The sequence below is a fragment of the Phascolarctos cinereus genome, unplaced genomic scaffold (genome assembly GCF_003287225.1).
Source record: "Phascolarctos cinereus isolate Bilbo 61053 unplaced genomic scaffold, phaCin_HiC Scaffold_1;HRSCAF=81, whole genome shotgun sequence".
In the NCBI taxonomy this organism is placed as follows: Eukaryota; Metazoa; Chordata; class Mammalia; order Diprotodontia; family Phascolarctidae; genus Phascolarctos; species Phascolarctos cinereus.
Window position 1 is genome coordinate 234,136,767 of NW_027555514.1, and position 27,715 is coordinate 234,164,481.

Here is a 27,715-nt window from a genome sequence, read left to right on the forward strand (position 1 = left end):
TTGATGGACCACAGGAGGGTCCCCAGCCAAGACTCCAGCCTCCTGAGCCAATCAGTCATCAGGAGGCAGCCCGAATCTCTGAAACCTCAAGAAACAATTTAGTCTGGTTGGTTTCCATCGGAATAATTATAGCACTTACCTCCTACATTTGTTAGGATTTGAACCACCTAAGAAACCTATAAACCATCTGAGGGTTACCAAACGGAGATTTATTTAATGATTACACAGAAAAGTTATTCAGCAAGAATATGGCAATGATTCACTTGGGTACAGCTTCTCTAAAGTGTTTGTTATGGTGATGGGTCAGAGGTGTATGTCAGCCTTGAGGAAGAAGCTGATTCTTCCTTGTCCAATGGCTTTTTGTGCTTGGGTAACCAGGAAGTCAAATCAGTGATTTGAAACTTAGTCCCCTGAACCAATTAAGTCTCAAGGGTAATTTCAATGCCTTTTAAGGAAAAAAAAACCCATCCTATCATGGGTGGGGCAGATGTAGTTTTCACAACAAAGAGCATGAATAATCTTTCTGGACAAAGTCTATTTCATTTTTTATCTTTTTATCCCCGTCATCTGGTTCAGTGCCTCGTAAACAGTAAGTGCTTAATAAACGTTTGTTCAGTTGAATCAAATTAACCTAAAACAAATGTATTAGTGCCTAGCTATCGGCTTATTGTCTAGTATGCTTCCTTTTATACTATGACCCTAATTTACAATCTCTAATTTTAGTTCTTAATCATGGTATTTCATATATTCTACTGCAGATGACAAACATGTGTGGCTTTTTCTTTTCTTACTCTCTTTTTTATGTCTGTAAATTGATAAAGTTGCAAGCCAGGGACCTAAGAAGCCTGGTATAGTAGAAATAACAGGGGGTTTGGAATGAGAAAACCTGAGTTCAAATGCTATTTCTACCTTCTACAGCTTCTGACTTTTGGCAAATCACCAAACCTCAGTTTCCCAATCTGTAAAACGGTCAGGTTTAATTAGATGACTGTTAAGCCCTCATCTAATTCTAAATCTGATGATCCTTATGGTTAGGAAATTCTTCCATGATCCTCTGGCTTTATTCAATTCCTGTCCATGCATAGGCTGCAGTCACTGTTCTAAATCATTAGTCACAGGAAGAGAATGTGATCCTTTCAACATGAGCACAACTTCCACTCATGCTTCACTGGGCAAGGAGGCCAATACAAAGTGTTGTGCAAGGTTCTTAGATTCCAAAAGTGTGAATTTGCTATCAAAGGGAAGCAGAGAGTAAGAAAAATTTATCTTTAATAACCTATTTTTGTCATAACCAATTAAACTTCTGATACATGTAGATATTACACAGAAAACCAAGTACACGTATATGTACATATGTATACATGTACATAATAACAAAGATGTATAAATGTATGTGCATATATGTGCATGTGTCTTATTATATACATATATATAGAGTATGCATGCATATGTGCATATATAGAGCACATACGGTGTTATATGTGTATATAACATATATAAACATACACATATAACTTTTATCCTTTTACATTGATTCCTTTTAGATAGGGATACAACAATTAAGCAAAAGTCTCACGAAGTATTCATTGTACGTAATAATGTCCAAACATTTTTGTCTTAACCTGAAATCTCTGATGCAGTAACTGTAGCTGACTTTAACAGTGACTCATATGGATTATCATTTTACCCCTGATATAGAATGCCTCCTTCAGCCTCTCATCCTGTTAGGAACTGGTGGGTGTGTGTGTGTGTGTGTGTGTGTGTGTGTGTGTGTGTGTGTGTGTGTGTATGTTTCATAGAACAAACTTTATTTTGCCCCAAATACAAAACATAGAAAATGCAAAGGACTCAAAGTAACCTATAGAGAATTGATACAATTTTCTTTCCTCTCTAGTGAATCGTGCTTTCCTCACAGGGACTCGTACAATCCTCTAGACTCACAGTGCTACCTTTTCTATAGAGGGACTAGCTTGGTGTGGAAGAGAAGAGATAAAAGCTAAAGGAAGTGAAAGGTGCTAATTACCTTGAGGGATGCACCTTGTCTTATCTAAACTTCTGTATTTCCCCCAGAAATTAGCTATGCACCCAAAAGGTGCTTAATATTTTGTTGATTTGTTTCTCTTCCATTATCCCCATACTACTTGACTATATATTTCCTCATCTGATCCTCACAAGCCTGTAAGGTAGGTGGTATTATTACCTTCATTTTGCAGATGAGCAAAGGCAGACTGACAGAGGTTAAATGACTTTTGTTAGCTTATTACACTGCAGGGTCATGGACAAGCTCTTGTCACAATTATGGCGATTTTTTTTCACAAAGAATGGTGTGAAGTAGGTAATGCGGAGAGGCACCCAGGTAGCACAGTGGACAGTCAGGGTGATCTGAGTTGAAATTCCAACTCAGATGCAAACGGTGTGACTGGGCAATTCATTTGACCTCTCTCACCCTCAGTTTCCTTATCTTCAAAATGGGAATAATAACAATACCAACTTTAGAGGGGTTTTTTTGAGGCGCAAATGAGACAGTATTTATAAAGCACTTTGCAAACCTCGAAGCAGTCTATAAATGCGTGCTGTTAGTATTATTTTACCCATTTTCCAGCTAAGCTAGAACTCAAAAAGATTAAGTGATTTTCCTAAATGACATGGCAAATGGGAAAACTGCCATTCAAACTCAGGTCCACTGGCTCCAAATCTAGTGATTTTTCCCACCCCTAGATATATGAATACATAAAGTGGGTTTCAGATCAAGTAAGATCTGATAGGATTTCAAATCTGGTGCCTTCTTTTGGCCAGCAAGGATAAAAGAGATTGGGAAATATGCCTTCCCCATGCATAGCAAAAAGGAAAATCATGCTCCTTAAAATATAATACTTCACATTTACGAAAGTTTTTTTTACAATTATGAAATGTTTTATGTGTGTTATCTTATTTGAGTCTTATAACTACCCTCTGCAGAAGGTAGTATAAATATTTCCATTTTACAGGTCAGAAAACTGAAGCTCAGGGAAATTAAGTGAATTGCCCAAGGGCTACACTGCTAATACTTTGCAGAGCAAGAATCCCTGCCAGATCTTATTCTCTATGTCCAGTGCTCCTGTTGCTATTATACACTGCCTATCCCATGATAGGAAATGTACAAAAGTTGGGGAACACTGTTAGTAAGATGTTGTATGCACCAAGTGAATACTTTTTCTGAAATGGATGTTCCAGAAAGCTTTGGAAAGACATCCATTTTTAGCTACTTCTCATATTTAACAATTCTTGAGTCTTAATTATTTAAGCTGTTTTGACTTGTTAAAAAATCACTTATTCTTAGAAGAAAAGCAGGGACTGTTTCTGTTCTATTGTTACATCTTATGTTCAGAAAAGCATGTTGATAGATGGACTAAGTGATATGTTAAAACAGACCAAAGAATGGTCTGGATGCCTGTCAGCCTTTTTTTTTTTTGTCTTCCTTAAGGCTTGTCTGGCAAAATTCACACATTACGAGAAACCAATGGTTTTGTAAACAGTCTTGTTTATAAAGGAATTTAAGAGTATAAACAAAAGCTAGTGATGATTTAAAATTTTTGTTACAAAACAAGTACAAGATATTTTGTTGTGCATGAGTGTATTTACATGCACAAAAGAAAAAGAAAAACATAAGATGAGCTATCAAGGAGAGAAATTGATTTTTTCCTGGCAAGTAATGTAATCATTTTGTACGGAAGCATTTTCTTTCTCTTTTTTTTTATTCATTCATTGACAAATTATTTAGTAGCTAGTATGTGCAGACCAATCCAATTTAAATCAGTAGGCATTTATTAAAACTCTATTGTTTGAAACACTGGCTTAGGTTGTGGGATATTCTCAGGTGTGCTAAAAATCAAGAATCCTGTGTAACTAATATTGCAATCTTATATGCAGTACATAAGTTCTCCATAGCAATGAATAAAACTGTGTTGTAAAGAAAAAAAAGTTTGAGAAATAGTGTATGTAAGATCTCTTCATCCTATTATTACACACACACACACACACACACACACAATCAACATGCTCCTGGACTACTACCCCAACTTACTTTTGCACTCATGTGTTGTATCCCAGGAGACTGGCTTACCTTAGATTCTAGGGGACACTGTGGGTCCTGGCTCCTACTACTACTATAGCTCATGAGCCTTCACTGTTTCATTTCTCCTTAATGATCAACCAGTAGACATAATCAGCTTTTAGCAAAGGCATTTATTTGTATGACATAAAAAGAAAAATGACTATAAAACATTGTCCCCTATAAATCTAGGAGTGCACTATCCCACAGGTACACTTCTTGTTTGCATACTTAAAGTATATTGCTACTGAGAGACAATGTAGAGAATGTATGTGGTCAAGGCAAACCACACCTCTAGTACCATAGGGCCTGATATCCTTTCTTTCTATGCTATGGCCTCCCAAAACTCCACACTATATATGAGGTGCTGGGCTCCCAGGGTATGTTCCTTTCCATAGCTCAACTCTCAGTTACCACTAGCTCTTTCTTGAGTATACAGACAACTTCCGTATCTCCTGCCAGCAGTCCTGCTTTTTCCCTTGAGTGATTGTTTCTCTGTATTCAATTCTGTCTAGAACATATATCTCTATTCTCTATTGGATGAAGTGTCCCTTACTTGTTAAATATTTCCCCTTCAATCCAACCTGGTTGTTGGGGAGGAGGAGAGAGAAATCTCTCCTCTACAGGAGTCTTTTCCTCGGGTAGCTCCTGCACTCACCAGAACTCCAGAACTCACCTAGGGCTTAGTTATTTAAAGCTGTTTAAAAGTGTTTGGTCTTTGGTCTTCCAATGAGGTTTCTCCCTTTAATTCTATCAGAGGAAGATGTTATATACACTTGACCTCTGGAGATTTATTGAAAAGGAACAGAAAAGGAATATGCATATATTTCAAGTGACATGGCACCTTTATAAAAATTGACCATGTGTTAGGGTCTAAAAAACCTCATAAACAGAGGCAAAAAAGCAGAAATATTAAATATATCTTAGATACTATTAGGCATAAACTCCAAAGAGATCAAACACAGAGGAAAAAGACCTATTTGTAAAAAAATACATGAAGTGGTCCATTTAATTGTAGGAAAGAACTGGAAATGAAGTGGGGAATTAATTGGGGAATAGATGAGCAAATTAACAACACTACACATGAATATAATGGAATATCATTGTGTTGTAAGAAACGACAATGGATTTAGAGAAACCTGGAAAAAACTGTATGAACTGATGCAGTGAAGTAAACAGAAGCGGAACAATTTATTGAAAAGCCACACAATTTGAAAGGAAAACAACCATGAATGATCTGAGGCTGCTATACAAAGTAGTAATTAATCATAATTTCAGAAGATTGAAGGTGTAGAAGCATGCTTCTCCACTCTTAGGAGAGAGATGATGGACTAGAAGTGCAGAGTGAGACATGCATTTTCAGGTACAACCAATATAACATAAATTTGTTTGCTTGGCCATATTTATGTTAAAAGAGAGGGCTTTTATTTTGGGGGAGGAGAATGTTGTTTAAAGTGGCGGTGGTGGTGGGAGAAGGAAAATAATGTCAATGAAACAAAAGATGTATGCAGACAAGAGCAGAAGGCAGTTCAGTAGAGTACACAGGTAAGCAGGATGATGTTGGTGCCACCACATAAATTTAGTCTATATTATTTAAAAAAACATAAAATAGCATGTAAGAGGTTAATGAGGGTGGCTAGGTGGGCACAGAGGATAGAGTGCCAGGCCTGAAGTCAGGAAAGACTTATCTTCCTGATACTAACTGTATGACCCTGGGCAAGTCAGTTAACCCTGTTTGTCTCAGTTTCTTCATCTGTGAAATGAGCTGGATAAGGAAATGGCCAACCACTCTAGTATATATGCCAAGAAAATCCCAAATAGGGTCACAAAGAGTTGGACATGATTAAAAAACAACTGAATAATAGGTTAATGGTTTCATATACAATTCTCTTTTTCTGACCTTCATATTTATGTATTTATATAAATGTTCATGTTTGTTGATGAGTTTCTGGTTCATAATATGTTTTTAAGTAAAAAAAAATTAGCTCTGCTTTCAAATATTTTGAAGCTAGCTTCATGTCATTTACAATCAGACCTACCTTGAAGTTAAGGCAAAGTGGGATCATTGCTCCATGCTTTATACTTCTGGGGACTGTATATTGCTTAGTGGGTAGTCACTCAGGAATTCAAGAGCTTGGGCAGTAAATCAGGGAAGAAGCTGAAGGAGAGAATGACAATCTACAAATTTCCCATATCAGAGCAAAGCAGACAAACTGACCATTTTCCCTTCCCCATGCAAGCATCAGACTTCCTGTTGCCCATTTGAAATCACTTTCTCTGTTCAAAGCAGTGCTTGCTATACATTCTAACCTGATTTCACCCACATAAATTCGTTGATCTGGCCTTACAGTTTCTTGTTTTTTGCTCTGAGCCCAGAACTCCTCCGGGAATTGTCTTGCTCTTAAGCACCCAGCACACAAAAACATTGACCTCCCTGATTCTCACTAAAAGAGAGAATAAACTAGGATCACCCAGAGTACAAAGCCTAGATTGGTCATTAGCAGGAGACGAGGTCACCTGGCAGGCAGTAGCAACTGGAGCAGCAGGACTCAAATATGCAGACCAAATAGCAAGATCTAGTGATGATTTTTTTTTTCTTTTGAAGGGCAGGGGTAGTCATGCAGCTGTTTTTTCATATGGAGGGAAAAAAAAATCTGTGCAGTTGAAAGAACTGTAATTGGAAGAAGAGTTCTGTAGCTTGCAGTTGAAGGAAGAGACCTAGTTTTTAGTTAAGAATTCTGAACTTCGAGATCAGCCACTGTCCCCTTCCCATATGGCTTTTCCATAAAGGTTATACAGTTCTATAAAAAATATTTATTTGAATTAATATTAATTATTAAAATTATATAAATATATTTATTATATATAAATGTTTAAATTATATATTTAATTTACTATTAACTTAAATTAATATTAATTTAAATTGTATATAAATATATAATTATAAATATTAATAACAATTAAATTCTGCAGTACTCTACTGGAACCTTGATTTGGGAAAGCCAAAGAGTTCCCTAAAGAAATCCTGGTGGAGTATTAAAATATTGAATTCTATTACCTATTTGTGTAATTGTATAACATTTATGGCAAAGCCTATCTCTCTACTTCTATCTATAAGACATAGACATATAGACATATATTTATAGACATATAGAGGCAGAGACAGATATACATTTACACATACATATTTATGTTTTGCTACAAGAGAAGGGGATAGATAGTAGCTGGTCTTGAAGTTAAGATCTGAGTCCAAGTCCATCCCCTGATACAGCCTAGCTGTATGTCCATGTGCTGGGTACTTCACCATTAGTGCTCCAGGTAAATGCTTCTCTAAGACTCAAAGTTATAGACGAGTGACTGACTTGCATTGATGAAAGGATTTTCCACATCTGGATCCCTTATGCCAACAAAATTCACTTCAACAAGCATTTATTAGCCAGCATTTAGTAAGCACTGACTATACTTCAGGCACTGTGCTAAGAGCTGGAGATACAAAGCAAAAGACAGTCCATGCTCTTGAGGAGCTCACAGTCTCGTGGAGAGATAACATGGAAACAACTACGTACAGACAAGATTTGTACAGGGTAAGTTGGAGATAATCAACAGAGGGAAGGCTCTGCCCTGTGCCTGGTACTGTGCTAGGTGCTGAGGAGGAAAATGAAAAATGAAAGTGACTCCCCTCTCAAGAAGTTTACATTCTATCGGATATTAACGAATGACATCCTCAATATAAATAAAACCAGGAGGCATGAAGTTGTGGCTCAGTGTAAGGATGGCTCCCAGGTTCTTCTCAGAGGGCCAAAACAAGTATTTGATGGAATTAGATCCATTGTGCTCTGAAAAGCAAGAAGGAATATCATATTATGGAATGTATGGCCATCTGACCTTACAGTGTTTATCATAGGTCTGAACTTATCTATCTGTCATCTACCTAACAATTGTCTAAATATCTTCCTGTCCATCCACCCATTCATCCATCTATCCATCTATCCATCCATCTATTTATCCATTTTTCCATCTAACATCAATTTCTCTTTATCTCTAAACACAGATATATGTAGACATATATCTGTAGACATATAGAGGTTGAGATAGATATACATTTACACATGTTATATATGTTTTGCTAAAAGAACATATTTGAGTTATGACATAGAGTTAAATGATGATGATGATTATGTCTCAAGTACCAAACCTATTTACTTTTTCTTCAGAGCGTTAGAGTGAAGAAAAGGGAAGAAAAATTTAATGTGTAATAGCTGAAATCTTTTTTTTTTTAAGTCAAGTCCCTTTACTCTGATGAGGAAGAAGGAGATGATAATCAACTAGAAAGTTTTACATCCTCTTCCTTCCTTAAATTTATTTTGAGTCTACTTTTTTTTTTATTTAATTAGCTAAAAATGGCTCCTAAGAAGGAGAAGTCAAAGGCTACTCCAAGGAAAACCAGATGACCGACTTTTTTCTTCACTGAAGCAGAATGGATGGACTCCCTGAATCCTAAATAAACATTATTAAACAGTATGTAACAGAACCCAGCTGCAGCTGCTGCTCTCCTCATCATTTCCACAGCCAGCTGCAGCCACTTCAGTTACACATCTGCAGGCCCATATCTACTCACAGCTTAAGACCACATCCCACCCAGGTAGAATGTCTGTAAGGAAATCCTCTGGCAAGGAAATCCTGTTCCAGAATCGAGCTCTCTCATGTATGCCTTGTGACCTCTGGTACTGTTGTCTTACACACATCTTACATTGTCTGCTTTCTTTGATTCCCCTGAACTGCTGAGACTCGACTGCCTTTCACTACTTCTGCTTCGATGTCCTAGTTTCTAGATGCTTGGTTTGCTTTTGACCCATTTTGATCATGAGAGCTGTAACCCTGAACTTGTGATATTGTTAATGCTGGACATTCAGAGGCAGTGTGATTCTTCTCCTGAATACTCCTGGTAACCAATTAAATACAACTTCCACCCTAGAAACCAGACAAAACTACTTAAAATGTCTGCTTTAATGGAAATTTTGAGTCAGAAAAAAAGTAGATTCAAATCTCGTTTCTGACATTTACTAACTACGTGACCAGGGACCAGGCACATAGACACTCTAGGTCTTAGTTTCTTCACCTATAAAATGGAGATAAGATTGAGGCCCTAAAAAGAAGTAAGCTGGGGCTCAAACACACAACCCCCTATAGGATCCCTTCATCCTATTCCTTTGCCTAAGCAGAGGGGGAGTGGGGGCATGTGACCTTCTAGGTCCTTGGGTGCAGCCTTTTACTGAGTCCAAGTTTTACAGAATGAATCCTTTCATTAAGGAGATTTGTTCTGTGAAGTTTGGATTAAGTCAAAGGGCCTCACTTGAAGACCTAGAGGGACACATGTGGCCTCGAGGCCACAGGTTCCCAACCCCTGGAAACCCAAGACAGTTAATGAATGTGAGGGATTATTGAAAATGCACGTCTCACTAATCCCACCAGTCATTTGTCAGAAATTTGTTTCATATTCTCAATCAAAAGCCTAGAGTGAGCACTGTTCTTTATTGCATTAGTCCCAAAGAGGCTATTCTTGAATATAGGCTCTGTGCTTAATTTACTAGGCACTAAATTAAGGGACTAAAATTAAGAGGGGTTGGGGGAGGCTTCCAGTAAAAGATGGGATTTTAGTTTGGACTTAGAGGAAGCTAGGGAGTGGAGGAGGGACAGAGTTCCAGACTTGAGGGACAGCAAGAGACGATGCCTGGAGCTGAGAGATAATGTTTTGTTTGTGGAACAAACTGGATAAAAGTACGTGTGGGGTAGTAAGATATAAGAAGACTGGAAAGTTAAGACAGGTTATGAAGGGCTTTGACTGTCAAAGAGAGCATTTTATATTTGTTCCTGGAGGCAAGAGGGAATCACTGCAGTTTATTGAGTTGGGGGGTGAAATGGTCAGACATGCATTTTAAGAAAATCACTTTAGTGGCTGAGTGGAGGATAGACTGGAGTGGGGAAAGACTTGAGGCAGGAAGGCCCACCAGCTGGCTGTTGCCATAGTCTAGTCTTGAGGTGAGGAGAGCCTGCACTAGAGTGGTGGAAGCGTCAGAGAGAAAAGGGGGTGCATTAGAGAGATGTTGCAAAGGGCAAATCAAGAGGCTTTGCACAGAATTGGAAACGGGGATGGGGTTTGAAAATGAGGAGTTTAGGATGGTTTCCTCAAGGCAGAGGGACTGGAAGGATAGTGTTGCCTTCTACAGTAACAGGGAAGGTGATGGGAAGCAGTTAGTGGGAAAGAAAATAAGTTTCCATTTTGGAAATGTTGAGTTTAAGATGTCTACTGGACTTCCATTTTGAGATCTTGGAAAGCAGCTGGAGAAGCAAGAGTTTCAGGCAGGATAGTTAGATTTGAGAGTCATTTGTATAGAAATGGTCATTAAATCCACGGGAGCTGATGAGATCATGAAGTGAAGTGGTATAGAGAAAGAAGACAGCCCGGGACCAAACCTTCAGTTAGAGGGCACGATCTGGAAGAAGATCCAGCAAAGGAGACAGAAGGAACAGTCAGACAAAGGAGAATCAGGAGAGAGTAGTGACCCAAAAACCCTAGATGAGAAGAAGGTGTCTAGGAAGAGAGACTGATCAACAGTGTCAGAGGCTGCAGAGAGGTCAAGGAGAATGAGGATAGAGAAAAGCCCATTGGATTTCTAAAACACAAATAAATAAGCTTGTTGCTAAACAGAAATTGAAGGTAAGGTTAACCCAGAATAGTGGAGAGATTTAGAATGACCAGCAAATATGGTAAGTTGGGCTTTTGTGATTAAGGAGGAGACTGACATAGTTCACGGATGGGTCCTTGTTGGTTTCAGTCTCCCTTCCCTTCCTTGCTGGGGCCTCTACCTGTCCAGGGCAGCCTCTCATTCAGCTGCCAAATTTAGAAAACCCACTATTTCCTGGAAGCCATCCCTCTTGCCTTATTCCTGTGCCTCCTTGTCTGTTCTGTGATATTGACTTTGACAAAGTCACATCTATAGATCCCCACAAACAGCAATCAGAAAATCCAAGTCAGCAGCACAAAGTTTTCTTTGGGAAAGGAGGAGAGGAGGCCTGTTGATCCTCTCCTGCCACATATCCTAGAGTCCCCTGGAACATCAGAGATGTGGGGAAGAGGGGAGACAGTTGATGACCTTTGCAGTGAGATAACTATCTGCAAATGACTTAGGCCAGGGATGCAGGTCAGTTCAGAATGTGAGGTCTTGGCTCTGCTCCTCTAGTTATATGACCTTTGTCCAGTTGCTTAGCCTTACTAGTCTATAATTTCTGCATCTGTAAAAATGAGAAGGCTGAACTATGTCTAGAGGTGAGAGAGACAGACACACACAAAATAGGGTTGGGGGAGAGAGAGAGAGAGAGAGAGGGAGATACAGAGACAGAGACAGATGCACACACAAAATAGGGTTGGGGGAGGGAGGGAGAGAGAGAGAGAGAGAGAGAGAGAGAGAGAGAGAGAGAGAGAGAGAGAGAGAGAGAGAGAGAGAGAGAAAGATACAGAGACAGACAGAGAGAGAGACAGAGAGAGATACAGAGACAGAGAGACAGACAGAGACACACACACACAGAGACAGAGATAGACAGAGAGAGACACACACACAGAGAGACAGAGAGAGACAGAGATAGAGAGAGATACAGAGACAGAGAGACAAACACACACACAAAATGGGGTTGGGAGAGAGAGATATACAGAGACAGAGAGACAGACAGAGACAGACAGAGACAGAGAGAGATACAGAGACAGACAGACAGACAGATAGACACAGAGAGAGAGAGACAGAGAGATACAGAGACAGAGAGACAGACAGACACACACACACAAAATGGGGTTGGGGAGAGAGAGAGAGAGATACAGAGACAGAGAGACAGAGACACAGAGACAGAGAGAGACACAGAGAGAGAGATACAGAGACAGAGAGAGAGATACACAGACAAAATTGGGTTGGGGGAGAGAGAGAGATATACAGAGACAGAGAGACAGAGACAGACAGACAGAGAGACACACAGAGAGAGACAGAGAGACAGACACACACACAAAACGGGGTTGGGGGAGAGACACAGAGAGAGAGACAGAGAGATACAGAGACAGAGAGATACAGAGACAGAGAGACATACACACACACACACAAAACAGGGTTGGGGGAGAGACAGAGAGAGAGAGATACAGAGACAGAGAGACAGAAACAGAAAGGAGGGGGGAAGGAGGGACAGAGAGACAGAGAGACAGAAAGACAGAAAGAGAGGGGAGGGGGAAGGAGGGGCAGAGAGGGGGAAAGGAAGAATGAGGGAGAAGAAAAGGAAAGAAAGAGGGAGGGAATGAGGGAGAGAGAATGACAGACTAGGTTGGGAAGTGTTGCTACTAGGAGAAAGGGGAATAATGACTCTTCCCTATCTTTTTTTTTTTTAACAACTTTGTATTTATTGTATGGCAGCTATGCTGTGTGGTGGGTAGAGCACCAGGCCTGGAGTCAGGAAAACCTGAGTTCAAGTGTGTCCTTACTTACTAGCTGTGTGACCCTGGGCAAGTTACTTAACCCTGTTTGCCTCAGTTTCCTCATCTGTAAAATGAGCTGGAGAAGGAAATTGCAAAACATTCCAGTCTCTTTGCCAAGAAAACCCCAAATAGGGTTGTGAAGGGGCGGACATGATTGAAATGACTGAGCAATAATATCAACATTTATTTCATACACACTTGTATTCTGTACATATTTACAGATGTATGCTTTGCTTGGGACAGCTAGGCAGTGCAGTGGATAAAGCTCTGACTTTGGAGTCAGGAGGACCTGCGTTCAAATCTGGCCTCAGACACTTGATACTTATTAGCTGTGTGACCTTGGGCAAGTCATTTAACTCTGATTGCCTCAGTCAAAAAAAAGTGAGCTTCTTGAGAGTAGGAATTGTTTTATTCTTTATGATTGTGACCTCAATACCTGGTATAGTCATAGTAGATGCTTAATAAATGCTTGTCGATTAATTGATGGATTTTAGCACTCTCAGTAGGGCCAACCAGCCCAGGCTTCTCCAACCTCTATGTAGGTTGCTGGGAAAGCTGTTGCTGTGCTGTGGGGACCAGTGAGGCTTAATTTACTTGTAGTGCTAAGAGGATAATTATAAGCCACATTCAAGTTTTAGGATATAGTATATAGGCGAGCTATCTGTCTTAATATTACAGTTAGAGGTATTTCTTAGATGATCAAAATAGGATACGGGATTCATGATGAGCCCAACACTTAAGCCTCTTTGGCTGGGCTTTTACAATTTGCAATGATCGCTCTTGCCTTCTGTGTGACTTTTTTCTAAAGCTAAGCCTTCAGTCTGCCAGTCAGTCAATTAGCATTTATTAAGTACCCTCTATGTGCCAGGGATTGTGTTAAGGGCTGGTGATACAAAGGCAAAAAACCGCCCCCCAAAAATGGAACAAAAAACCAGAAACAGATCTCTGCCCTTAAGGAGCTAAAATTCTAGTGGGGGAAGATAACTTAGGAATAACTATATATGAATAAGATATATAGAGGAGAAATTGGGGTCTGTTTCAGAGGGAAGGCACTAAGATTTAAGGAGGACTGGGAAAGGCTTCTTGAAGAAGTAAGCAACTTTGGTGGTACAATGCATAGAGTTCTGGGCCTGTAATTAAGACCTCAGTTCAAAACTGGCCTTAGACACCTAATCAGCTATATGGCTCTGGGTGAATCACATAACTACTATCTGCCTCAGTTTTCTCAACTGTCAAAGAGGGATCAAAATAGCACCCACCTCACAGGATCAGATGAAATAATATCTGTAAAGAGCTTAGCACAGTGCCTGGCACATAGGAAGTGCTTAATAGATGCTTGCTCAATTCCCCTTTCTTTTCCCTTTGTGTAGAAGAGGGGACTTTGGCTGAAGCTTGTAGAAAGTCAAGGCAGTGAGAAGGGAGAGTTCCAGGCATGGGAAACAGCTAGTAAAAATGTCTGGGTCCAGGAGATGGAGTGTTGAATGCACTATCCATGCGATATTGGAGTTCTTGTTCACTCCTTTTTTAAGATACACTGAGTAAGGTACGATCCCTAGGTATGGCACAGTGAAACCCACCAAAAGGAGAAAATAACGCAAGCCAGATTTATTGTGAAGATATACTCACAATAAAGAAGGGAGAATGGATAGAGGTGTTCTGGGAGCCCAGGGTGGAACTGGACACGCTGAATCCAATGGGTTTTTATAGGATTTTTATCTGCCTTGAGTAGAACCTGGCATGTGGGAGGTGGGGAGAGGAGAGAGTGAGGATCCTATACCTGGAGGCTAGTGCTGATTCATCTCCAAATGACCCCTGGGGAAATTAGCAGCTAGTTGGTATTCATTCAAACTCCAACTGCCAGGAGGGAAAAGCGGCTTTTGGCCATTACCATAGACCTTACTTTGACAGGATGACTTAGAGGTTTTCTTTAGCAGGTTGACCCACATCCTTGCAACTTTTTATAAGCAAATGCATGCTTACCTATATGCATAGGAGAACTATAATTTGAATGGTGTGCCTTTGGGTCATCTACCACGAGTGTTTCCAGATTATGCTACATCATCTTTATGTGAGATTTATTTTCTTGAAATCATTTCTTCAGGCTGTCTAAATTTCATGATTACATGGATAAGGGGGTGGTATGCTGTGCTACCCATATAGGGTAAGTGTGACCACTTGGGTCTATCTAAATGTGGCTCATAGGGAGGCATGAATCGATAGATATGACTAGAGTCTCCTCCACCCACGGTTCTCCAAGGGAAACATTGATTCCTGCCAGAAGGAGAAGCAGAGGTCGATGCCACGAGAGGCTGATCACTCTTCTCTACTCAGAGGGAGAAGGAGGACCAGGCTAGAATAATATGTGTCTGAAACCCCCCTCCTTTCGATATTGTTGATCTAGAGGAAATAATTTTTAGGCTCAAGTTGATCGCCTGATCCCCGTCTCTCAATGGGGAAAGAGTTTCCCAAGGATACATCCAAGATTTAACTGTCTTTTCACAAAATGTCAGTTCTACAAATAACACACACAGTGAATAGCAAATAGACCCTTTTTATCAAAGCCGACAGAATTTAGCAAGCAGAAATCAGAGAAGTTATACAAATGAGAACATACCAGACAATATAGAGTGAAAGAGTTCTCCCATTGGGAGTGAGATAGCTCAGCTCTACCAAGAGATAGTCTCAGATGTCATCCAAGGGGAAATCCCCTCAAAGTCTCTAGTATAATAACCAAAACATAATCAAGGTGCTGTGTCTTCTACATATCTAGCTGCTTCCCATAATTTCTTTCCCTCCAGGAACCTTAAGAGTGTCTGGAATCATCTATCTTCTTTCCAAAAGTTGGAAGCCAGAAGACCAGGATCACTCTTGAAAACTCTGCCCCTCACACAGAAACAGAGCATTGAATAACCAATCTCAACCAATGAAGAAAGGCTTATGCAAATGAGCTTTGAGCTGCAGGTTAGACCTGCATGGGTTCCCAGATTGTTTTGAACTAGTTGTAGAAGGGATGTACAGCAGAGATCCCATCTGAAGAATTCAAACCATTCACAAACCACAAGCATGACTTATTTGCCCACAAAATATGCTTTTTAATAGAGAAATTACACTGGTATTCAAAAAAGTGGTCACCATTTTGCCTGGCCATACCATAAAAGGCTCAACTCATTTTATTCAACAACATCAACTCCATGTAAGTGACTTTGCTGGATCTTACAATCTAGTAAGGTCGCAACAAAACATACCTAGCTCAGTATTATACAAAACATATACAATTCAATGTAACACAAAGTAGAGTGTGAAAGCTTGTGAGAAGTGTGAAGTCCTATGAGAGTTCAAAGACGGAAGGAATCATTTCTTTCTGAGGAGATAAACAAAACCTCAATGAAGGACATTGCTATTGAATTGGGTCTTCCAACTCCAAAATTCAGTGATTCTACGACACGATGAGAATTGGTGCCCTTGAAAACGCCGGCCAACAGCTCTGCCTGGTGGCTTGGAACTGATTCTAATATTGAAGAAAATCGTGGAGTGTGGTATATACTTGGCACTGCCCACCAATAATACCTGGAGGTTGCTGAGTCATTTCAGTCATATCTGACTTTTCATGACCCCATTCGGGATTTTCAAAGATACTCGAGTGATTTGCCATTTCCTTCAGCTCATTTTACAGATGAGGAACTGAGACAAACAAGGTTAAATGACTTGCCCATGGTCCACATAGTTAATAAGTATCTGAGGCTAGATTTGAACTCATGAACATGAGTCTTCCTAATTTGAAGCCCAGTACTCTATCCTCTGTGCCACCTAGCTGGAAGATAGTGGCCGCTAATTTTGCAGGGGTATTTAGGGGGAGAACTTCTTGGCCATTCAAATGGCTTAAAGCAATCAGAGTTCCGTCTCATACCTCCATGGAAACACTGGACACTGTACCACTTATGTGCAAAGCATAACTTTCCAGACAACATCTTTTCTGACAATGGAACTGGATTGTTGTTGTTGGGTTTTTTTTTTAACCTCAATTGGCTTAATGGAATTTATGGAGAGAAACCTTATCTAAATTATCACCAAACCTTGGAAGGATGAGGCAGACTGCAAAGCACGTTCTGAGGTATATTTTGGAAGGGTTGGACACAACTCTTATTAGACTTTTCATTGCCAAGTATATGATTCCAATCTTGCTGAATTACTAATAGGGCAGATAGGTAGTACAGAGAATATGCTGTTGGACTTGGGGTCAGAAAGACCTAAGTTCAAATTTTGCCCCAGACACTAGCTATGTGACCTTGGGCAAGTTGCTTAACCTCTCTGTACCTCAGTTTCCTCATCCGTAAAATGGGGATGACAATGGCACCTACCTCCTAGGGTTATTGTGAGGATAAAAAGAGATAAAATGTTTTGCAAATTTTAAAGTGTTATATAAATGCTAATGCTAATATTAATAATAAGGAGAACATTTTTAAGATCTGCCTTAGCTATGTCTATCTAAATTTAGCTTAGGACCTACAGGGGCCTCAATTTTCTCATCTGTAAATGAGAGTAATAATATTTGACATTCCTAGTGTGTAAACATATTAGGAACATCTTTCTTAGTTTGATTGAAATATTAAGAAATAAATATTTCAGACCTTTTGCCTTTCTCTTAAGCCCCTACCCCCCTCTCTTTTAGGAAAGTGTATAAGGGATCCAGAATGAAAGCTATGGCTCCAGATGATGGATTAATGGAGGGAGCCACACTTAGGAGGAGATCATCACCATACCTTGAAGAGATTAGTTCCGGTCCGCCTAAACTTTAGCTAGACAACCTCTTAAGTTTCCTTCCTGCTCTAACACTCTATTATTCTAACTCATCACCATTCTTGATTTTTTGTATTTTATACATTTTTCTTTTCTTTTCTTCTTTTTTAAAAGCATATTTTCATTAAAAAGTGTTGTAGAATCTAATTGACAAGTAGGCATTTTATTTGGATCAAAATGTCTTTATGATTGATATTTTTATTCAATTATGCATATGACATATCTCTTAGTTATAATATGATTTAAAAAAACGTGTTTTGGGTTAGTCTTTGTTGTTAGTTTCATCAGTGCAGGGAACTTCTAGGGTAGAAATTCCCTTCATTTATGCTGATTGGCCACTCAATTTTCATGTGGTCTTAAAAGAATAACTTGTGGGATTAAGAAGTTAAGTGACTTGATCATGTTCATACAGTTAGTGGTGTAAGATGGACTGGAGTGGGAAGGGGAGGGGCAGCTCCTAAGCCCAGGTTTTCCTGACTCTAAAGCTGGTTTTCTATCTACTACATCATACCGCCTCTCAGCAATCATTTAATGATTGCTTGTTAAATGCCCTTTATCAATTGATCAATAAACAAATATTTATTGAGTGTACTGTAGGGAATACAAAGTTGCATAAACGAATCAAGGCATTTGGGATCAAGTTGAGGAGATAAGACAAACAAATCTGTGAAGTAGTGTTCTGAGAACTCTACAGAATAGAGTATGATGAAGTGCTTGATGGAATTCCTCACCATTCAAAGAAGGGAAGTGGGGTGGGTAGTTGAGAAATCATGTAAATGATACATTTCCTCTTGGCTACACAATTCTTTTGGCAGAAGTTGAAAATGAGTTTACTATGTTGGCTCAGCACCAGATGCTATATTGACAAGGAAACTTGTTTTTTACACCCCTGTCCTCCACTTTCTACTCGCTTCCCTGTTCTTCCTACCTGTCGTGTCTCCATGCCCACTGCTTGGCACTCCTACTCGAGAGACTGAGGATTGGGCTTAATCATGGAGGATCTAATCTGCCACCGTAGGCTAGATCTGTGAGATGTATCATCTGAATTCAGCTAGCATATTTGATGTACTCTGTGTCTAACCTTTGAAGCAGCAATAGGACTCGGGTGGGCGCCCAGGTGTCCTCATCTGAGGAAAAATAGCATGTACTCCTGCCTTCCAGAATGCAAAGTCAGCGGCCAGGGTCACACAGAATAGATACAGAATAGGATGCAAAGGAACACCAAGTCAATGCTTACCCATACATAACACCTAGGGATTGTTATCAAAGATAGGCTGATTTGACAGCTCATACATCAATGTTGCTTGCAGCATTGACCTCACTCAGTGTCTCCTCTCTTTCTAAGGTGTAGACAGATCTTCCAATGTGTGGGCCCAGCTGTGTTTCTTCATCCCTGAGTCCATTCCTAGCACTCTTTTTCCTTTCTTCCTTCTTCTTATCCTTATGGCAGCTAGGTGCTAGGCTTAGAGTCAAGAAGACTTAAGTTCAAATTCTGCCTCAGATATTTATTGTGTGACCCTGGGCAAGTCACTAATTTCTGTGTGCCTCAGTTTTCTCGTCTGTAAAATGAAGACAATAATAGCACTATATCTCCCAGGGTCGTTAAGAGAATAAAATGAGGTAATATAGTAAAGCACTTTGGAAACCTTAAAGCCTTATATAGATGCTATTTTCTTCTTTTTCTTCTTATTGTTATTATTATCCTTTCTATGGTCCTTATCTTCTCTGTACAGTTAAACTTTTTCCCTTTCTTCCTTTAGATACTATGATCTTTGTTAACATATATTAATCTTTACTATTGCTTTATCTTTTTATAAAAAATCTAAATGAGCAAAAGTTTTCATATGTGGGAAGACAGTGCTATTAATGTAATAAATATTAGAAAAAATGTTCATTAAATGAATATAGCTCAACTACAGTAGATCTTGTATGTCTAGATTAATGATGATTGGGTATAATCTACATTTATGAGCATCTAGGTCTTCTTCTTTGTGGTCTCCATTAATGACCATCCTACCCCTACCTCCATTTTCTCCTGTTCATGATTCTGTTCCTTCCCTGCTTCATTCATTCATTCATTCATTCATTCATTCATTCATTCATTCAGCAAACACTTATTTAGCATCTACATAGCAAGATGTTTAGAACTTTAGGGTATACAAAAATTAATAAAACATAGTCTGTGCTCTCACCAGTTCAACTTTGAACCTTCAGACAACATGGAGAGAGAAAGATGAAAGGATGTTAGATGTATTGGAAGTTCTATCTTGGAGGTCTGGCACAATTTTTAATTTAGTAAGTCAAATTCAACTAATTTCTATTGTAGCATAGGTGGAAGTCCTTTGTAGATTATAATGTGTTATGCTATTAAAATTCTGCATCTGAAATGTCCCTCATATTTATTCCCTCTTCTGTTGCTGCTGCTCCAGATTATGACTTCATCACCTCTTGCCTAGACTATCGGAATAATCTGTTGGTCTCCCTTATCATCATCATCATCATCATCATCAATCACAGCATTTATTAAGCACTTACTATATTCCAGGTGCTATGCTAAGTTCTAGGGATGCAAAAAAAGACAAATACACTCTCCTTGCCCCTTAAGAAGCTCACAATCTGATGGAGAGATAACATGCAAACAACTATGTATTTTCTGATTTGATGGCTTCTCCCAGTTGTTGTTGTTTTAGTTGTGTCCAAATCTTGGTGACCCCATTTGGGGTATTTCTTGGCAAGGATACTGGAGTGGTTTGCCATTTCCTTCTCCAGTTCATTTTACAGATGAGGAAACTGAGGCAAACAGGGTTAAGTGACTTGCCCAGGGTCACACAGATAGTAAGTGTCTGAGGCCAGATTCAAACTCACAAAGATGGGTCTTCCTGACTCCAGGCCCGGTACTCTATCCATTGCACCACCCAGCTACCCATGAGGTAATGCTTACATAGATACAGTCCCAATAATGTTGTCATCCTATACAATAGTGGAATCATAGTTCAGTGCTTATTACCATAAGTGAGATAATAATAACACTAATTTATTTAACACTTTTAGGTTTAGGTTTAGTTCACAGCACTGCAAGCATTATTGTGTGCATTTTACAGATGAGAATAGTACGGAAATACTGAAAACAGCTTTGGAGAGGTTAAATGACTTGACTAGGGCTATAATATAATTGAGTTTTCTCTTTAATTCACTTTTCACATTTTGAACATTATAAATATTTGTCTTTAAGTCTTATCTCCCTGTTCTACTGCAGGCTTCATGAATATGCTAGTGACAAATGCTGTAAGATTCCCTGAGATAATCGGTATACTCATAGTAGCAGAGGCTAAGATTAGACATGACATTTAGAACTGTTGGACACAGAAACAGATTACCAAATAGAATTCCTTTCACCAGGAGAGAAAAGAATTCATTCTTTAATAGATAAGTAGTTAAAAATTTGAAGAAACAGATCTCAAAAGAATTGCAAACTAGCAATAACCCAAAAGAGATTACTCCAAATCACTAATAATAACAGAAATGAAAATTAAAACATCTCTGAGGTCTCATTTCACACCAAACAAATTGGCAACGAGTACAAAAGATGGAACTACCCAATGTCTGTGGGGCTTTGAGAAATTGTTCAGTTGTGTCTGACTCTTTTTTAAAATTTTTAAATTTTTTTTATTTTTTAAAAATTTTATTAATTTATTTTGATTTATCAATAATCACTTCATATGCTTTTGAGTTTAAAATTTTTTCCCCCTTCCTCCCCACCACCCTCCTCAAGACGGTGCACAATCTGATACAGGCTATACATTTACATTCCTATTAAACATATTTTCACATTGGTGGTGTTATAAGCAAAAATTAAAACCAATAGGAGGAACCATCAGAAAGAGGAAACATAACTCAACAGAAGAGAAAAAAATGGCAATTCAACTTCCATAGTTCTCTCTTTGGATGTGGATAGTGTTTTCCATCACGAGGCCTCTGGAGATGTCTTAGATCCTTGCACTGCTGGGAAGGGTAAAGTTACCAATATTAGTCATCACGCAATGTGGCTGTTATTGTGTACAATGTTCTCTAGGTTCTGCTCATTTCACTCAGCATCAGTGTGTCTGACTCTTTATGACTCCATGGACCACAGCATGCCAGGCCTTTCTATTCTCCACTATTTCTTGAAGTCTGTCCAAGTGCATATTCATTGTTTCCATGATGCTATTTATCTCACTCTTTGCCATCCCCTTTTCCTTTTGCCTTCAATCTTTCCCAACATCAGAGTCTTTTCCAATGATCCCAATCTTCTCATTATGCTGCCAAAGTATTTTAAGTTTCAGCTTCAATGTTTTACCTTTTAGTAATATCCTGAATTAATTTCTTCAAGTATTGACTAATTTGATCTCCTTGCTGTTCAAGGGACTCTCAAAAGTCTTTTCCAGCACCACAATTTGAAAGCATTGATTTTGTGGCACTCAGCTTTCCTTATAGTACAACTCTCAAAGTCATATATTGTTACTGGAAAAACCATAATTTTGACTATAAGGAGTTTTGTTGGTAAGGTGCTTTGAGAAGACTGGCATACTAATGCACTGTTGGTGGAGCTATGAAGTGGTCCAAACATTCTGGAAAGCAATTTGTAATGACGTGAGAAAAGATATTTTTATACTCTTTTGACCCAAGGATCCTACTCTTGGGCATACCCTCTAGGGAAATCAAAGACAGAAAGAATGACCCTCTGTATATCACAATATATAGTAGCACTTCTTTTGTGCAATCATGTTAAACATATTTCCACATTAGTCATGCTGTGAAAGAAAAATCAGGACAAAAGGGAAAAATCACAAGAAAGAAAAAACAAAGACCAAAAACCAAATGAAAATAGTATGCTTTGATCTGCATTCAGGACTCCATAGTTCTTTTTCTGAATGTGGTTAGCATTTTCCACCATGAATTTTTTGGAGTCTTCTTGGACCATTGTATTGCTGAGAAGAGCTAAGTCTGTCATAGTTAATCATTGCTCAATGTTGCTGTTGCTCTGTGCAATGTTCTCCTGGTTCTGCTTACTTCACTGAGCATCAGTTCATGTGAGTCTTTTTAGGTTTTTCTGAAATTTGCGTGCTCATCATTTCTTATAGAACAATAGTATTCTATCACATTCATATACCACATTCCCCAATTGATGGGTATCACCTCAATTTCCAGTTCTTTGCCACCATATTGTAACATTTTAAAAAATGCATAGAAGTTCAGAAGGAAGCACAGACAAGTAGGACATTTTTGAAAGTACCATATAGAATTTACTGTACACGTAATTTTTCAAAAGGAAACAGTGTGAAATGGGGATTTACAATTTCATATAGAATCCTTTTTTCCATTCTAGTGTGTTTATGGAAATGTTTTTCTTTGGTGTTTAAGTTCAGAATGAAAAAAAAACACCTTACTCAAAAAAAAGAAAGGGAAAAAAAATCACCTTGGCAGCTACATTTTAAGATCTTAGGAACAGCTTGCTTCCTCAACTATGAATTTGTTTATTTAAGAGGCAGGCAAATCACAACAATCCAGGAAAATTACAGATTTGAATCCCAGGCAGACTTAATTAATTTTGATAGAAAATGATCCAAATTTAGGCTCTGGAGAGAATCATGTGAGAGCTGGAAGGGTTCTGGAAGATCCTTATCCACCCATACTTGGAACACAAATCTCTGCAGCATAAATGGTCAAGTGACCATTTTTCTTGTTCTGAGGCTCACTAATAAACTGGAGGTGGAGAGGAAAAAGTGAAGGGCTACACCTGGGCAAATAGCAGTTTGAGAGGGATTGCTGAGAGAGGATTTGCATTCCATAATGATTCTTCTACTCCTACACTAAGGACTCCTGGGCTTTTCCATTGGCTGTGTGGCCAGACTCTTCTATATATGTTATTTTCTCCATTAGAATGTCAGCGTGGTGAGAGTAGCGGCTTCCTTGCTTTTTTATTTGTATTTCCAAGATTTAGCCTAGTTCTATATATTCAGTAAATATTTACTAAATTCTCTTCTATTCCATCTCATACATTCTTGGATTCTATCCTCTCACTCTATAGAAGGATTGGCCATTTACTAGATAGATACCTGTGGATTAGCACACTACATATCACAGGCGTTGGGTCATAGTCTGAATTTGATATTGAGTTTTGGCTTCTTACCAAGGCAGAAAATTCTCTGTTATTGATACATATTTTTCTGCTAGGCACATCTAAAAAACAACTGACTTTCTTGTTTAAATATGTGATCAACATCTCACTGGGTTCATTGGCTACTGAGAAACAGATGTTAGGGTTTCTTTGGTGAGAAGTACCAGGATTGGTTAAATTATCATCCTGGGTGGGGGGTAATGATAGGTGGGAATGTAGGTGAGAAGAGGAAAGGGGAATTCCAACAGGACTCCTAAAGGAGGATTATTGAAAGGCTGCGGAAATGACAAAGTTGAACATAGAAGGCGGCTCCCAGTTATTTCAGCAACTTGGAAAGTCTCCCTTAGAGCTCTCCCTCTCTCTCCTCTCTTAGAGTAATAGTTACCAACACATCCACAAAGACCTTTCTCAACAATCAATCAATCAATCAATAAACATTTATTAAGCACCTACTATATGCCAGGCACTATGCTAAGTGCTGGTGATACCAAAAAAGAGGCAAAACCAGACCCTGCCCTCAAGAAGGTTGCAATCTAACGGGGGAGACAACATGCAAACAAATGTATAAATCTACAGGATACACAAGAAATAATTAACAGAGGGAGGGCATTGGAATTAAGAGGGGATGGGGAAAGATGGAATTTTTGTTGGGACTTAAAGGAAGCCAGGGAAATCAGTAGTTGGGAGTGCAGGAGGGAGAGTGTTCTAGGCATGGGAGACAGCCAGAGAGAATGCCCAGACACAAGAGATGAAGCACCTTGCAGTTAGTTAAATATGTCCTGGTTACCAGGTTTTAGGCTCAAACTTTTAATTCTATGTCACTCTTTTGTTAGTACCTGAATCAAATTGCATGTAGCAAATGCTTCCTTCCTGGGACTTATGGAATTAAACCTCTTAAATTCTTTAATAGTCTGCTTCCCAGTGTACTGAAGTTAATTGCTACGGCTTATTTATAGGATACTTTACATTGACCCAAACCATATCTGTATTATAATTTTTAAAAATCTGTATAACAATAAACCTATAGGTTAATTATTTATGTATGCAGCATGTTCTCTGGAGTGATTATCCCAACTCCAATTCTGACTGATAAGTTGAGCCCCTATCAGTGTACTCTTATCCTATGATTATCAGTTGATATAATTTATACAGCCATATATATGAAGTGAGTATTGCCTAGGGTGGGTTAGTTGGTCCAAAACATACCCTTAAAGTGTTAGACACTCCCATGACAGAGTCCAGGAGAAAGTGGTTTTAAGCTTAGAAAGCACGTGTGGCAAATCGATTGTTGTTCCTTTTTGTTCTTTTTTTTTTTTTGGTGAGGCAATTGGAATTAAGTGACTTGCCCAGGGTCACACAGGAAGTGTGGTAAGTGTCTAAGGCTGGATTTGAACTCAGGTCTTGCTGACACCAAGTGTTCTTTGTTTTTGAAGAGGATCAATGATGTCATGATGGTGATGTCTTGACTTGCTTGTGAATCATATTTAAGTGAGGCAGAGTTTTGTAAATTTATTAGCCTCATTCTCCCAGATTCATCAAAGTCCAATGCCAAGATAAAAATCAAGACAAACTGACAATGACCTGGAGGATACAGTGACCTTGGTGTCTTTAATGTCGTACTAAGCTCTAAGTGCTCCACAGTGTTTAGTTCAGCTGTCTTCATGGCTGTTGAAACAAATTGTTCTCATGTACTCATTCTGCTAGGGGAAGTCTTGGAGTTAGACATTCCTCTAACTCATGGACAGGTTTGAGACCTGTCAGTTACCCTCAAGCTGGTGTAGTCCATCTGCCAAGATAGTTTTTTACCAAGGTGTGGCTGTTTCCCATACTACAGCTTCTTGGAGTCACAAGTGAGTTGGGGACCAAGTGGACACCAAAGGTAGATGAGCAGGTGTTCTCTTTCTCCTCTCTCCAAGTGACTCCTCAGCAGCTTGGCCAGAACTGCTCTTTCCTGGCTCCCTATGTGCCCAAATCTCTTCAATCTGGAACTGGCTTAATAATTTGTAGATGACCTACAAGGAGTGACCAGGTTTCCTCAGACAATCTGAATCCATTTTCTGTGCAACCCCATGCAGTTCAGAAGTTTTCACATTTAGTTTAGATTTATTCATCTGATAGATTGAGATGTGTTCTTACCATATCAGAGTATAGCTATTTATCTATTACTTTAAGTGGGGTAGGGTAATTGATTGAAGAATTACATGAGTGTCACCCATGCATCTATTTTACAGATGAATAAATGATTTGCCCAAAGTCATGAAGATAAACAGGAGCCGCAAATTAAGTATGTGTATTATTTATTACTTTGCCTACTGGCCTACAGAACCCCAGAATCTGCATTTGCACCTAAGCACCTGTGGTTTCCGCTCATCTCCTCTTTCTTTTATCTATCTCTGGGAATCTAATTTGGGTCCCTTATCTACCTGAATGGGAATACCAGCATTTTCTGGTTTAATTCATCTCCCCTTTGTTAAAATCTCTCTGTGTTTAATGTCTAATTGTGAACATTTATCCCTTAAAGTACTACATCGGTTAAAACTGCTTGGATTTTTTTCAGTTTCACTTGCTGTTTTCAGAGCTGGATGACCCAGAATTACAATTCCCCATGTCCCAGACTTTTTTTTCCCCTTATGGTACAATTCTAAACTAGATTCTGCTGGCAGCTAGGTGGCACAGAGGTTAGAATGCTGCGCCTGGAGTCAGGAAGACTCATCTTCCTGAGTTCAAATCCGGCCTCAGACACTTATCAGCTATGTGACCCTGCGCAAGTCACTTAACCTTATTTGCCTCAGTTTCTTCATTTGTAAAATGAGCTGGAGAAGGAAATGGCAAACTGCTCCAGTATCTCTGCAAGAAAACTCCAAATGGGGTCACAAAGAGTTGGACACAACCAAAAATAGCCAAGCAACAACCACTGCTTCGTTTTATGAATGAGGGAACTAAGACCCAGAAAAGTTAAACAATTTGCCCACAGTCAGAGAGGTATTAAGTGGGAGAACTTAGTAAGTGATTCTTCTAAGACGCAGAAGAGTGTTAGAAACTCAGGTTCTGTGACTTCCAATTTAGCACGCTTTCCCCTGTACCCAGAGGAGGCTACCATCCTCCTTCCAGATTAAGTGATGGCTATTCTACCTGGTAAAGAGGCCATTGATTCCCACACTCTCATTTCAGAGATGAGGAAACTGAGGTCTAGCCAGGTTAAGTGACTTGTCCAGAGTCACATAGCTAGTATCTGAGGCAGAATTTGAATTTGAACATGGGTCTTCTCATTTCTAAGCCTACGACTCTATCTACTATGCTGACTAATTCTTTTTTTTCCACATGTTAAATAGAACTTTTATCTAGAAATATATGTAGCTCTACACTGGTCTAAGCCTAGGGTGATATGGTACTCTGTACTCCATAGTGGGGATGCTGACATGATTCCTGATTGGCCAAGAGTCTTTGGAACTTGTAATGCTGTGAACCTGTGTAAATGGAGAAGGACTTTTTGTTTTGTTTTGTTTTTGATTAGGAGAGATTCCTGGAAGAAGTAGAGAGAGTCAAGTGTGAACTTCTGAATAGTGGACTTGAGACTCTTCAGGGCCTCAGAATAGGGGCAAGTTGGCCCCAGCTTTTCTTTCCCGTGACTTCCAAAGTCAATCCACTATAAAGCTAAGTGAGCCAGCTAGAGAACCCTAGAGAAGGTTAAGAGAAAATTCCCATTGATGACACTGTTTTCTCTCACTTATGTGAGAGTGGGGTTATATACACAACAGAGCAGTGATTTAGCTGTGGCTAGGAAGGGCAAATTAATGATTGAAAAAGCAATTCCTTTCCTTTCCTCCCTTTTTGACCCCTGGCCACTTTTGGGAACATGAGCTCAGATCTCTTTCAGGGTAGATCAGGGTCGGGGAGCGCACTGAACACCCGTATTGCATATAAAAAAAAGTCAAAGGTTTCTCCTCCTGGCTACCTCTCCATCATTTATTTGTCCCTGGAAGGGGCTTTCATGGTAGCCAGGTCTTAGGGACAAATCTGCATCATTCAACTTAGCTTGTGAAATGATCCCCATTAAAAATCAAGAGGGATTGTGACATTAAAGCCAGCTGCCAGGAAGGGCCAGCCCAGCTGTTCCAAGTGGGAATTGAGAATGTGTCCATCTGTCCCTTGTTTCCTA

The 27,715-nt window shown here is 39.3% G+C and overlaps 1 long non-coding RNA gene across 2 annotated transcripts in view; it reads left to right on the top strand.

Annotated features, from left to right (window-relative positions):
• Positions 1–488: 488 nt before the first annotated feature.
• Positions 489–27,715, top strand: part of LOC110211048 (uncharacterized) — a 59,021-nt gene continuing 31,794 nt past the window's right edge. For both annotated transcript variants that reach the window (XR_013482747.1, XR_013482748.1), the window contains exons 1-2: positions 489–589; positions 25,788–25,840. This is a non-coding gene — a long non-coding RNA (uncharacterized LOC110211048). The remainder of the gene's footprint in view (positions 590–25,787; positions 25,841–27,715) is intronic.